The sequence below is a fragment of the Vicia villosa genome, linkage group LG3 (assembly GCF_029867415.1).
Source record: "Vicia villosa cultivar HV-30 ecotype Madison, WI linkage group LG3, Vvil1.0, whole genome shotgun sequence".
Classification (NCBI taxonomy): domain Eukaryota; kingdom Viridiplantae; phylum Streptophyta; class Magnoliopsida; order Fabales; family Fabaceae; genus Vicia; species Vicia villosa.
This window is the reverse complement of record NC_081182.1, coordinates 48,001,969-48,016,177: the sequence shown is the minus strand read 5'-3', so window position 1 is coordinate 48,016,177 and position 14,209 is coordinate 48,001,969.

Genomic DNA, 14,209 nt, shown 5'->3' with positions numbered 1-14,209 from the left:
ATAAACCAAAGAATTGTGAATCAACAAGTTTTGAAAACCAAAAACAAATGTATGGTTTAATACAAAAACGTATAAACAAAGTAAATACTTACCACTATCCTACAATGACAACATGTAAACGAAACGAATCCTAAGTACAAAAAGCATACAAAACATTCTAACACAATACATGCTCACATCATGAATCACACCTAGCAAAAATTCATCAATGGATGAATAACACACAAAGGTGAAGGACTTTTAACACTCATCCAACAATCTTGCAAACAAAAGATTAAATTATGCATTCATCCAAAAATCACATTGAAGATACAAAAGCAAGAATCACAAGGACTTTTCAAGGTTGTAATGTGGCTTGGTTAACAAACAAGGGATAAGTCCTAAGGCTAATCGAAACAAAAACTTGCCTAAACCTAAGGGAGTGATCAATCCACCAAAGATTCAAACAACAAAATCTCGATTAAACTTCTTCCATAATCACAAGTTTCTCAAACCAATCACAATACTTATTAGCACAATTATTCACTTCTCTTTTCATTTTGTTTTTCAAAATTTTTTCTCCTTTTTTTAATCTTTTCTTTTCACTTTTTTTTTCTTTTTTTTTTCTCTCTTTTCACCCTCATAGCAACAACCAAATAAGTAGCAACCATTTCTCTCCCCAACTTAAATTCAACCACACCATCATATGAATACTCCCTACTTCTAAGGCAAGGTAAAAATTCATACCAAAAATCATGGTTGAGGGTTCAAGAAAAAAAAAGAATCAATCATCCATGCAAAAATGAGAACTAAACACTCAAAGATAAGCGTTTAGCAAAAACAACATGGATATTGACAAAAAGGCTCAGAAGGATTAACAAATGATCACACACTCACAAGGTGAATTGACTATTTGGTTATGGTGGTTGTGCTCAAAATGAAACAAAATGCCTCGATCCTTTTCATGCTTCCATAAAATCAACATAAACAAAAGATTAAGCATAATAAAATCCAGTTAAAACAAAGATTGTGGCCTCCAGCATATGTGAATAATGGAAAGCTTCCTCACATTTATGGTTTGGGAACTAAAGTGATTCAATCAACAAGCAAGTAATGCAAAAGAATGAATGGTATGGTAATTGTACAAATGAAAAGTTTCCTAAACATGTTATGCTATAGAAAGCGATAAATGAGTACCTTGAATGATACGACTTCAAAAACAATATCCTACCATACATCCGCAAGATGAAACACTCAAGCTTTGGAAAATCACCTAAAAAATCTTCGAATTACCGAACAAAATTCGAGTATAAACAACCAACAAAAGAATTAGAAAAACAAAACTAGTATATACTACTAATTTTCCTTGGTGAGAGTGGGAAAAAGGAGTGAACCAAGTGGAATAGGAACTCCACTGGTACAAAGCAAGAAAACAAAATTTTACTGTCATCGCTTAGCGGAGCTAGGCTCGCTTAGCGGATGACAGAAAAATCAGAACAGAAACAACTATTCCAATCACTCACCACTTCACCTAAATACCTCATAAATAGAAATATAAACAATGTTTACAACCGTTGGGGTGCCTCCCAATAAGCGCTTGTTTTACGTCGTTAGCTCGACGCCTTTATTGTTTCGGTGTTTGGAAAGTAGCCTCCTCTCTTCATGCCATGGTGACATCTCACCGCACAAGCCTAAAAAAAGTGTCCTAACCAACCACTCAACAAACGTTACGGGTACAAATATGTACAACAATTATACAAACATAAAAACGAAGGTTTAAAACTATATACACAAACAAACACGTATATGCAAGTATGAAAGAAATACAATTATTATCATACAAAAAGAGAAAATTGGTGAATGTTGGATTCACAAGTTGAAAAGTGAAGATTTGTAAGTAAAGAGCTAATCCGAGATCAACATGTTTCACCAACATTCACTAACAAAAGTATACTTGTATGTAACATATACAAGTAAAACTATATGGTGAACATAGACAAGTAAACGTGTACAAGTGAATATATACACGTGAAACTATACAATATATACGTTATATACACAGCTCAAAACCATATAAACTATTGCGATGCAATTCAACAACCATCCCCGGCAACGGCGCCATTTTGTTGAATGCAGTATAGGGCAAGCAACAAAAAAGATTTGGAAATATTGATCCGGGAATTATCGTCCTCAGAGATGGAGAGATGCCATTCAACAATTTCTACGGTTTCGAGCTCGGGATTGAATGAGCAAAAAGTAAACAAAGATATAGACAGGTAAGAATAAACACATTCTTAGAAGAGAAAGAACTTATCAGGAATGTAAATATATCCACTCTTCACAAACATACACTTACCAACCCGTTATACTCAACCTACGATACTCATCTATGTCATCACGTATCTCTCACATAAGCGCCCATCTCTGGAGCACAAACGAGATCATCTCATAACTAAGGTTATCTCTAACGCGAAGTCATGAGAACATCCGTATTCTCGCGTCGGCGATCTCTCGCGCGCCGCTCAAACACGAAAGCATTAAGTACAGATACAAACAGTGAATGCTAGCTCTAAATCTATCTCTAGAGTTCAGAACCAACAGATTATCATCCTAAATAAGGATTCAAGAAGTTTATCTCTAAAGCAACCCAAATCCCCAACATAGAGCAAAAATCCAGGATAATATCAACACAGATTTGTAAAGCAAGTTTAACATAACATTATAATCGGTAAATATACATAAGATTCAAGTAAATATACAAACAAAACCCAACCAAAGAGAAATACACAAAGAAGAAGAGAAATGAACCGAAAATCTCCCGGTTTGTCAGCTCCGTTCGACGCTCAATCCACCCCGAATCATCCAAATGCAACCTCCGAAGTTGTTTTCTAAGCTAATCTACCCTAAGAATGAAGGTTTGATGATTTGGGAACAATTACCCCAAAACATAACCTAAAAATGTGATTTTTACCCCTATTTAACGAGCTGCTATCTGTCATGGTCGCTCAGCGGAGGTACTCCCGCTTAGCGGCTGACAGCAAAAGTGAAATCTTGTTTTCGCCATAAGTTGAGAACCGTAACTCCGAATTGCGCCCGGTTCGAAGCGTTGGAAAGCTTATTCAATGCTCTATCCAATAATAAATGAATGGAAACCAAAATGATGATTTTGGTCATCCTTATTTTGAGCCTATGGAAGTCCGCTTGACGGTGGCTAAGCGGGCTTGCACCAAAACTGCGAAATCGAAGCCGTGCCTTTGACACTTTATTCCTCAAGGCTCCAATAAGCATGAATACCTATAAAAATAAAGGGAAAACTATCAAATGGTATAAAAGTATATGAAAATACAGTTATTCACAAAGTATACGTATTTCTACACAAAACGGGGAATTATTCAAACGATATTAACAAAAGTATCGATAAGTGCCACTATTTACATACACAAAATAAGTACATTTTGGCACTTATCAAACTCTCGCCAACGTGAAAATTTGTTTGTCCTCAAACAATGTCAAATAAATTAAAGAATTGAAAGTAATAAACCAAAGAATTGTGAATCAACAAGTTTTGAAAACCAAAAACAAATGTATGGTTTAATACAAAAACGTATAAACAAAGTAAATACTTACCACTATCCTACAATGACAACATGTAAACGAAACGAATCCTAAGTACAAAAAGCATACAAAACATTCTAACACAATACATGCTCACATCATGAATCACACCTAGCAAAAATTCATCAATGGATGAATAACACACAAAGGTGAAGGACTTTTAACACTCATCCAACAATCTTGCAAACAAAAGATTAAATTATGCATTCATCCAAAAATCACATTGAAGATACAAAAGCAAGAATCACAAGGACTTTTCAAGGTTGTAATGTGGCTTGGTTAACAAACAAGGGATAAGTCCTAAGGCTAATCGAAACAAAAACTTGCCTAAACCTAAGGGAGTGATCAATCCACCAAAGATTCAAACAACAAAATCTCGATTAAACTTCTTCCATAATCACAAGTTTCTCAAACCAATCACAATACTTATTAGCACAATTATTCACTTCTCTTTTCATTTTGTTTTTCAAAATTTTTTCTCCTTTTTTTAATCTTTTCTTTTCACTTTTTTTTTCTTTTTTTTTTCTCTCTTTTCACCCTCATAGCAACAACCAAATAAGTAGCAACCATTTCTCTCCCCAACTTAAATTCAACCACACCATCATATGAATACTCCCTACTTCTAAGGCAAGGTAAAAATTCATACCAAAAATCATGGTTGAGGGTTCAAGAAAAAAAAAGAATCAATCATCCATGCAAAAATGAGAACTAAACACTCAAAGATAAGCGTTTAGCAAAAACAACATGGATATTGACAAAAAGGCTCAGAAGGATTAACAAATGATCACACACTCACAAGGTGAATTGACTATTTGGTTATGGTGGTTGTGCTCAAAATGAAACAAAATGCCTCGATCCTTTTCATGCTTCCATAAAATCAACATAAACAAAAGATTAAGCATAATAAAATCCAGTTAAAACAAAGATTGTGGCCTCCAGCATATGTGAATAATGGAAAGCTTCCTCACATTTATGGTTTGGGAACTAAAGTGATTCAATCAACAAGCAAGTAATGCAAAAGAATGAATGGTATGGTAATTGTACAAATGAAAAGTTTCCTAAACATGTTATGCTATAGAAAGCGATAAATGAGTACCTTGAATGATACGACTTCAAAAACAATATCCTACCATACATCCGCAAGATGAAACACTCAAGCTTTGGAAAATCACCTAAAAAATCTTCGAATTACCGAACAAAATTCGAGTATAAACAACCAACAAAAGAATTAGAAAAACAAAACTAGTATATACTACTAATTTTCCTTGGTGAGAGTGGGAAAAAGGAGTGAACCAAGTGGAATAGGAACTCCACTGGTACAAAGCAAGAAAACAAAATTTTACTGTCATCGCTTAGCGGAGCTAGGCTCGCTTAGCGGATGACAGAAAAATCAGAACAGAAACAACTATTCCAATCACTCACCACTTCACCTAAATACCTCATAAATAGAAATATAAACAATGTTTACAACCGTTGGGGTGCCTCCCAATAAGCGCTTGTTTTACGTCGTTAGCTCGACGCCTTTATTGTTTCGGTGTTTGGAAAGTAGCCTCCTCTCTTCATGCCATGGTGACATCTCACCGCACAAGCCTAAAAAAAGTGTCCTAACCAACCACTCAACAAACGTTACGGGTACAAATATGTACAACAATTATACAAACATAAAAACGAAGGTTTAAAACTATATACACAAACAAACACGTATATGCAAGTATGAAAGAAATACAATTATTATCATACAAAAAGAGAAAATTGGTGAATGTTGGATTCACAAGTTGAAAAGTGAAGATTTGTAAGTAAAGAGCTAATCCGAGATCAACATGTTTCACCAACATTCACTAACAAAAGTATACTTGTATGTAACATATACAAGTAAAACTATATGGTGAACATAGACAAGTAAACGTGTACAAGTGAATATATACACGTGAAACTATACAATATATACGTTATATACACAGCTCAAAACCATATAAACTATTGCGATGCAATTCAACAACCATCCCCGGCAACGGCGCCATTTTGTTGAATGCAGTATAGGGCAAGCAACAAAAAAGATTTGGAAATATTGATCCGGGAATTATCGTCCTCAGAGATGGAGAGATGCCATTCAACAATTTCTACGGTTTCGAGCTCGGGATTGAATGAGCAAAAAGTAAACAAAGATATAGACAGGTAAGAATAAACACATTCTTAGAAGAGAAAGAACTTGTCAGGAATGTAAATATATCCACTCTTCACAAACATACACTTACCAACCCGTTATACTCAACCTACGATACTCATCTATGTCATCACGTATCTCTCACATAAGCGCCCATCTCTGGAGCACAAACGAGATCATCTCATAACTAAGGTTATCTCTAACGCGAAGTCATGAGAACATCCGTATTCTCGCGTCGGCGATCTCTCGCGCGCCGCTCAAACACGAAAGCATTAAGTACAGATACAAACAGTGAATGCTAGCTCTAAATCTATCTCTAGAGTTCAGAACCAACAGATTATCATCCTAAATAAGGATTCAAGAAGTTTATCTCTAAAGCAACCCAAATCCCCAACATAGAGCAAAAATCCAGGATAATATCAACACAGATTTGTAAAGCAAGTTTAACATAACATTATAATCGGTAAATATACATAAGATTCAAGTAAATATACAAACAAAACCCAACCAAAGAGAAATACACAAAGAAGAAGAGAAATGAACCGAAAATCTCCCGGTTTGTCAGCTCCGTTCGACGCTCAATCCACCCCGAATCATCCAAATGCAACCTCCGAAGTTGTTTTCTAAGCTAATCTACCCTAAGAATGAAGGTTTGATGATTTGGGAACAATTACCCCAAAACATAACCTAAAAATGTGATTTTTACCCCTATTTAACGAGCTGCTATCTGTCATGGTCGCTCAGCGGAGGTACTCCCGCTTAGCGGCTGACAGCAAAAGTGAAATCTTGTTTTCGCCATAAGTTGAGAACCGTAACTCCGAATTGCGCCCGGTTCGAAGCGTTGGAAAGCTTATTCAATGCTCTATCCAATAATAAATGAATGGAAACCAAAATGATGATTTTGGTCATCCTTATTTTGAGCCTATGGAAGTCCGCTTGACGGTGGCTAAGCGGGCTTGCACCAAAACTGCGAAATCGAAGCCGTGCCTTTGACACTTTATTCCTCAAGGCTCCAATAAGCATGAATACCTATAAAAATAAAGTGAAAACTATCAAATGGTATAAAAGTATATGAAAATACAGTTATTCACAAAGTATACGTATTTCTACACAAAACGGGGAATTATTCAAACGATATTAACAAAAGTATCGATAAGTGCCACTATTTACATACACAAAATAAGTACATTTTGGCACTTATCAAACTCTCGCCAACGTGAAAATTTGTTTGTCCTCAAACAATGTCAAATAAATTAAAGAATTGAAAGTAATAAACCAAAGAATTGTGAATCAACAAGTTTTGAAAACCAAAAACAAATGTATGGTTTAATACAAAAACGTATAAACAAAGTAAATACTTACCACTATCCTACAATGACAACATGTAAACGAAACGAATCCTAAGTACAAAAAGCATACAAAACATTCTAACACAATACATGCTCACATCATGAATCACACCTAGCAAAAATTCATCAATGGATGAATAACACACAAAGGTGAAGGACTTTTAACACTCATCCAACAATCTTGCAAACAAAAGATTAAATTATGCATTCATCCAAAAATCACATTGAAGATACAAAAGCAAGAATCACAAGGACTTTTCAAGGTTGTAATGTGGCTTGGTTAACAAACAAGGGATAAGTCCTAAGGCTAATCGAAACAAAAACTTGCCTAAACCTAAGGGAGTGATCAATCCACCAAAGATTCAAACAACAAAATCTCGATTAAACTTCTTCCATAATCACAAGTTTCTCAAACCAATCACAATACTTATTAGCACAATTATTCACTTCTCTTTTCATTTTGTTTTTCAAAATTTTTTCTCCTTTTTTTAATCTTTTCTTTTCACTTTTTTTTTCTTTTTTTTTTCTCTCTTTTCACCCTCATAGCAACAACCAAATAAGTAGCAACCATTTCTCTCCCCAACTTAAATTCAACCACACCATCATATGAATACTCCCTACTTCTAAGGCAAGGTAAAAATTCATACCAAAAATCATGGTTGAGGGTTCAAGAAAAAAAAAGAATCAATCATCCATGCAAAAATGAGAACTAAACACTCAAAGATAAGCGTTTAGCAAAAACAACATGGATATTGACAAAAAGGCTCAGAAGGATTAACAAATGATCACACACTCACAAGGTGAATTGACTATTTGGTTATGGTGGTTGTGCTCAAAATGAAACAAAATGCCTCGATCCTTTTCATGCTTCCATAAAATCAACATAAACAAAAGATTAAGCATAATAAAATCCAGTTAAAACAAAGATTGTGGCCTCCAGCATATGTGAATAATGGAAAGCTTCCTCACATTTATGGTTTGGGAACTAAAGTGATTCAATCAACAAGCAAGTAATGCAAAAGAATGAATGGTATGGTAATTGTACAAATGAAAAGTTTCCTAAACATGTTATGCTATAGAAAGCGATAAATGAGTACCTTGAATGATACGACTTCAAAAACAATATCCTACCATACATCCGCAAGATGAAACACTCAAGCTTTGGAAAATCACCTAAAAAATCTTCGAATTACCGAACAAAATTCGAGTATAAACAACCAACAAAAGAATTAGAAAAACAAAACTAGTATATACTACTAATTTTCCTTGGTGAGAGTGGGAAAAAGGAGTGAACCAAGTGGAATAGGAACTCCACTGGTACAAAGCAAGAAAACAAAATTTTACTGTCATCGCTTAGCGGAGCTAGGCTCGCTTAGCGGATGACAGAAAAATCAGAACAGAAACAACTATTCCAATCACTCACCACTTCACCTAAATACCTCATAAATAGAAATATAAACAATGTTTACAACCGTTGGGGTGCCTCCCAATAAGCGCTTGTTTTACGTCGTTAGCTCGACGCCTTTATTGTTTCGGTGTTTGGAAAGTAGCCTCCTCTCTTCATGCCATGGTGACATCTCACGCACAAGCCTAAAAAAAGTGTCCTAACCAACCACTCAACAAACGTTACGGGTACAAATATGTACAACAATTATACAAACATAAAAACGAAGGTTTAAAACTATATACACAAACAAACACGTATATGCAAGTATGAAAGAAATACAATTATTATCATACAAAAAGAGAAAATTGGTGAATGTTGGATTCACAAGTTGAAAAGTGAAGATTTGTAAGTAAAGAGCTAATCCGAGATCAACATGTTTCACCAACATTCACTAACAAAAGTATACTTGTATGTAACATATACAAGTAAAACTATATGGTGAACATAGACAAGTAAACGTGTACAAGTGAATATATACACGTGAAACTATACAATATATACGTTATATACACAGCTCAAAACCATATAAACTATTGCGATGCAATTCAACAACCATCCCCGACAACGGCGCCATTTTGTTGAATGCAGTATAGGGCAAGCAACAAAAAAGATTTGGAAATATTGATCCGGGAATTATCGTCTTCAGAGATGGAGAGATGCCATTCAACAATTTCTACGGTTTCGAGCTCGGGATTGAATGAGCAAAAAGTAAACAAAGATATAGACAGGTAAGAATAAACACATTCTTAGAAGAGAAAGAACTTATCAGGAATGTAAATATATCCACTCTTCACAAACATACACTTACCAACCCGTTATACTCAACCTACGATACTCATCTATGTCATCACGTATCTCTCACATAAGCGCCCATCTCTGGAGCACAAACGAGATCATCTCATAACTAAGGTTATCTCTAACGCGAAGTCATGAGAACATCCGTATTCTCGCGTCGGCGATCTCTCGCGCACCGCTCAAACACGAAAGCATTAAGTACAGATACAAACAGTGAATGCTAGCTCTAAATCTATCTCTAGAGTTCAGAACCAACAGATTATCATCCTAAATAAGGATTCAAGAAGTTTATCTCTAAAGCAACCCAAATCCCCAACATAGAGCAAAAATCCAGGATAATATCAACACAGATTTGTAAAGCAAGTTTAACATAACATTATAATCGGTAAATATACATAAGATTCAAGTAAATATACAAACAAAACCCAACCAAAGAGAAATACACAAAGAAGAAGAGAAATGAACCGAAAATCTCCCGGTTTGTCAGCTCCGTTCGACGCTCAATCCACCCCGAATCATCCAAATGCAACCTCCGAAGTTGTTTTCTAAGCTAATCTACCCTAAGAATGAAGGTTTGATGATTTGGGAACAATTACCCCAAAACATAACCTAAAAATGTGATTTTTACCCCTATTTAACGAGCTGCTATCTGTCATGGTCGCTCAGCGGAGGTACTCCCGCTTAGCGGCTGACAACAAAAGTGAAATCTTGTTTTCGCCATAAGTTGAGAACCGTAACTCCGAATTGCGCCCGGTTCGAAGCGTTAGAAAGCTTATTCAATGTTCTATCCAATAATGAATGAATGGAAACCAAAATGATGATTTTGGTCATCCTTATTTTGAGCCTATGGAAGTCCGCTTGACGGTGGCTAAGCGGGCTTGCACCAAAACTGCGAAATCGAAGTCGTGCCTTTGACACTTTATTCCTCAAGGCTCCAATAAGCATGAATACCTATAAAAATAAAGGGAAAACTATCAAATGGTATAAAAGTATATGAAAATACAGTTATTCACAAAGTATACGTATTTCTACACAAAACGGGGAATTATTCAAATGGTATTAACAAAAGTATCGATAAGTGCCACTATTTACATACACAAAATAAGTACATTTTGGCACTTATCAGTAGATAATCACTCTATAGCGTAGGTGGTGGAGCCCTAAATACATCGGTCTTGATCTGAGTTTTCATTTAAGGGTAGGGATGGCAAAAAAACTCGTACCCGTGGGTAAAACCCGTCACGGACACGAGTTGGATAGCTTAATGGGTATCCATGTAAAATAAATGAGTATTTATTTACTTGTTTCCTTATGACATATATACAGATTTGATGGTACACGTACCCGCGGGTATTCTATCCGTTTATAATAAGAAAAATGACTTAATATTATTTTTTTTAATCTAAAGTTATTATTGTGTTAAATATAAAACCATTGTTATTATTGTTATTGCTATTATTATTATTATTATTATTATTATTATTATTATTATTATTATTATTATTTTATTATTGTTGTTATTATTATTTTGTTGAATATGAAACTATTATTATTTTGTTCAATCTAGTATAATTATTTGATAAAAGAAGAAATAAAATGAATGTGGTTTATTTTGTTATTATTATTATTATTATTATTATTATTATTATTATTATTATTATTATTATTATTATTATTATTATTATTATTATTATTTATTATGTGTTAAATTTAAGGGTTAATACCTATTTACCCCCGTCATATGGGGCCTTTTCGAAAAATCCCGCCGTAAAAAAAAAGTCACATGGATTCTCCCAACATTTGGAAAAAAGTCTCTCTTAAAACCTTTGGTTGGCTAACTCAACAAAAATGATGACGTGTCAATGTTTTTCAGATTTTTCCATTATATTTTATTTCCACCTGTGTTTAGTCACTTTTACTTGGACAATTATACCCTTAGGTTTATTTTCTCAAATCTCCAATTCTCATATTCACGCACACGCTCCATTATCCTTCACATTATCTTCACCAAGACTTCATGCATCAGTCATTACATTTGCTTTACCCGAATGGTAATTCAAACCAAAATCATAATCCTTTAGAAATTCTAACCATCTTCTCTGCCTCATATTCAACTCTTTCTGATCAAAGAGATGCTTCAAACTCTTGTGATCACTAAACACTTTAAATCTCGATCTGAACAAATAATGCCTCCAAAGCTTAAATACAAACACCACAGTAGCCAACTCCAAGTCATGCGTCGGATAATTCCTCTCATGTACTTTGAGTTGCCTTGAAGTATAAGTCATAACTTACTAATTCTGCATCAACACACCTCCCAATCTTATCAACAAAGCATCACAATACACAACAAACGGTCATGCAGGATTAGGAAAAATTAAAACAAGAGTTGTCGTCAACTTTCTCTTAAGTTCATGACTCTTCACATTTCGCATCCCAAATAAAAGCTTGAACTTTTCTAGTCAAGTACGTTAATGGAAAAGCTAATTTGGAAAATCCTTCAATACATTTCCAATAATAACATGCTAAACCAAGAAAACTTCTAATCTCAGACACAGATTTCAAAACTTCCCACCGAGATACAACTTCAATCTTCGATGAAAACAAAACTTCAAGGCATATTCTCCTTCAACATTGTTAACACAATCTTCAAATGCTCATCTTAACCAACAAAACTGGTGCACCCTACGACAACACACTCAGACGAATAAAGTTTTTCTCAAGCAAATCTTCAAGTTGATTCTTCAACTCTTTTATTTCTGATGCCGACATACGATATGGAGCCATCAACACTGGACTAGTTTTAGGAATAAAATCAATCGCGAACTCCACTTCACGCTCTGGTGGTAAATCACTTATATCTTTAAGAGGTACCTCTGGAAAATCGCGAACAATTACTAATTCACCAATTGCTACTTTTCAACTAGCATTCAAGGTTGTCAACAAAATAAACATCATAACGCCATCCTTCACTGACTCTTCCATTTGTTTAACAGACATAAACAAGTCCACATCATCCCCAGACTCAGGAAAAATAATTGTCTTAGCAAAATAGTTGATATAAACATGGTTGAATTCCAACCAGTTGATTCCTGCCTCCAACCATTGTTTTGAGAATTTCCAACAACAAATTCTCGTTAGAACAGACAATATTGGTAGTGTCACATACATATATCGAATATAAACAAGAATAAACACATTAACAACTTGGTCAACTGACCAACCAGACTCTGATACCACTAATGTAACATCCTATTAAACCCCGCGGAAAATATAACATAAATCAGAGTAATATATCATGCATATCCATTTAAGGGTGTCACATATAATTCAAAAACCACAAACACCTGTCATGCTCATTAACGCTTATAATAAAATTTGTGTTTTTCCATAAACTTCAACATATGCACTTTCACAGCGGAATCACATTCATTCGAACAAACACAACTATTGTCTCATAATAAATTCACTTTATTAAAAACCTTAGGCATAAAAACCAAACATCACATAATCTCATTAGGATTAACAAAATAGAAAAATAATACAAAATATCCTTCAAAACATGAATAAAAAATGTTCCTTGGTGTTACATGACCAGAGCACGACTCAAAACCCAAAAATGCAAAAAATAAATAAAGGTAGCTTCTCCAACTCCGAGCACACTAGTACCAACTGTAATCTTCGGTACATGGGCGATGTCGTTATAAAACATCATTCCAACAGAAGGGTGAACATTCACATCATTATAGAAATTATATAATAACCTATAACCAATAACATACATACACAATATGAATTCACCACACTTCATATAATTTACATACATAGCATCACTCCATCATAATACTATTTTCAAGAATAAAATCACAATTCACATTTTCACAAAATGCATTCTTTCCACACAATTCACACAATTCTAAAATTTACCATAAACACAATGTGACTTAATGCAACATAATGCAATACTTATGCATGTGGTACCAATCACCTGTTACTTTATTCAGTTTTTACATTTAAACCGAGTCCGTCCCCTAGACCAATAACACAACAAAAGCCCATTCCCTAAGCTTTCAAACCCCACTCTAGGTTTGTGACAAGTCACTAGATCCCATAGAACTAACGAACATCACCTTTTGACTAAATGATGCATGTGCAATTACAACAATCATATGCAATTAAGACCGTTCTCTAATCTTAACATTCATTCATATCCACCATAATTCATCACACTTGAATTATCACACAATTGCACATACAACCACATACTCATGAATTATTCACATACAATTCATATTCATAGTATTCCTACACTAAAATATTATCACAATACACAACAATTAGTCCACAAGTATCATTGCAATCTAACATTTTTATAAGTTCAAAGCATCTCAACAGAGTATTTTTATTAATTTATTTTATACTCCTAACTCGTAAAAGTTATAAAATATTTATAATTATAACGCAACAGAGTTCCCAAGGAATTGTATTGGAAAAAAGTTGGGTACTTTTTGAGATCAAATATGCCTTGAAAATTTATAAGTGTTGGAAAAAAGTCATCAACTTCATGGCTCCATAACTTAAAATCCTTTCATTTTTTGGAAGTTCCTTCACAAGGACAAAGTTGAATATCATAACTTCCTCTTCAATTCAGCCTTTAGAGCACAAAAAATGGTTACTTATTGAAGAAATTATGAGCTTTCAAAGTTGAGCATTAAGTATGTAATTTCTTCATGAAAAAGGTAAAACCCTAACTTTGAGTTTTGAATCTTTGGTTGATTTTCATGATTAATCTTGATCAAATGACATCAATAATCATATATTCATGATTTTGATCTTTAAAAGTCCATGTTAACCAAATTT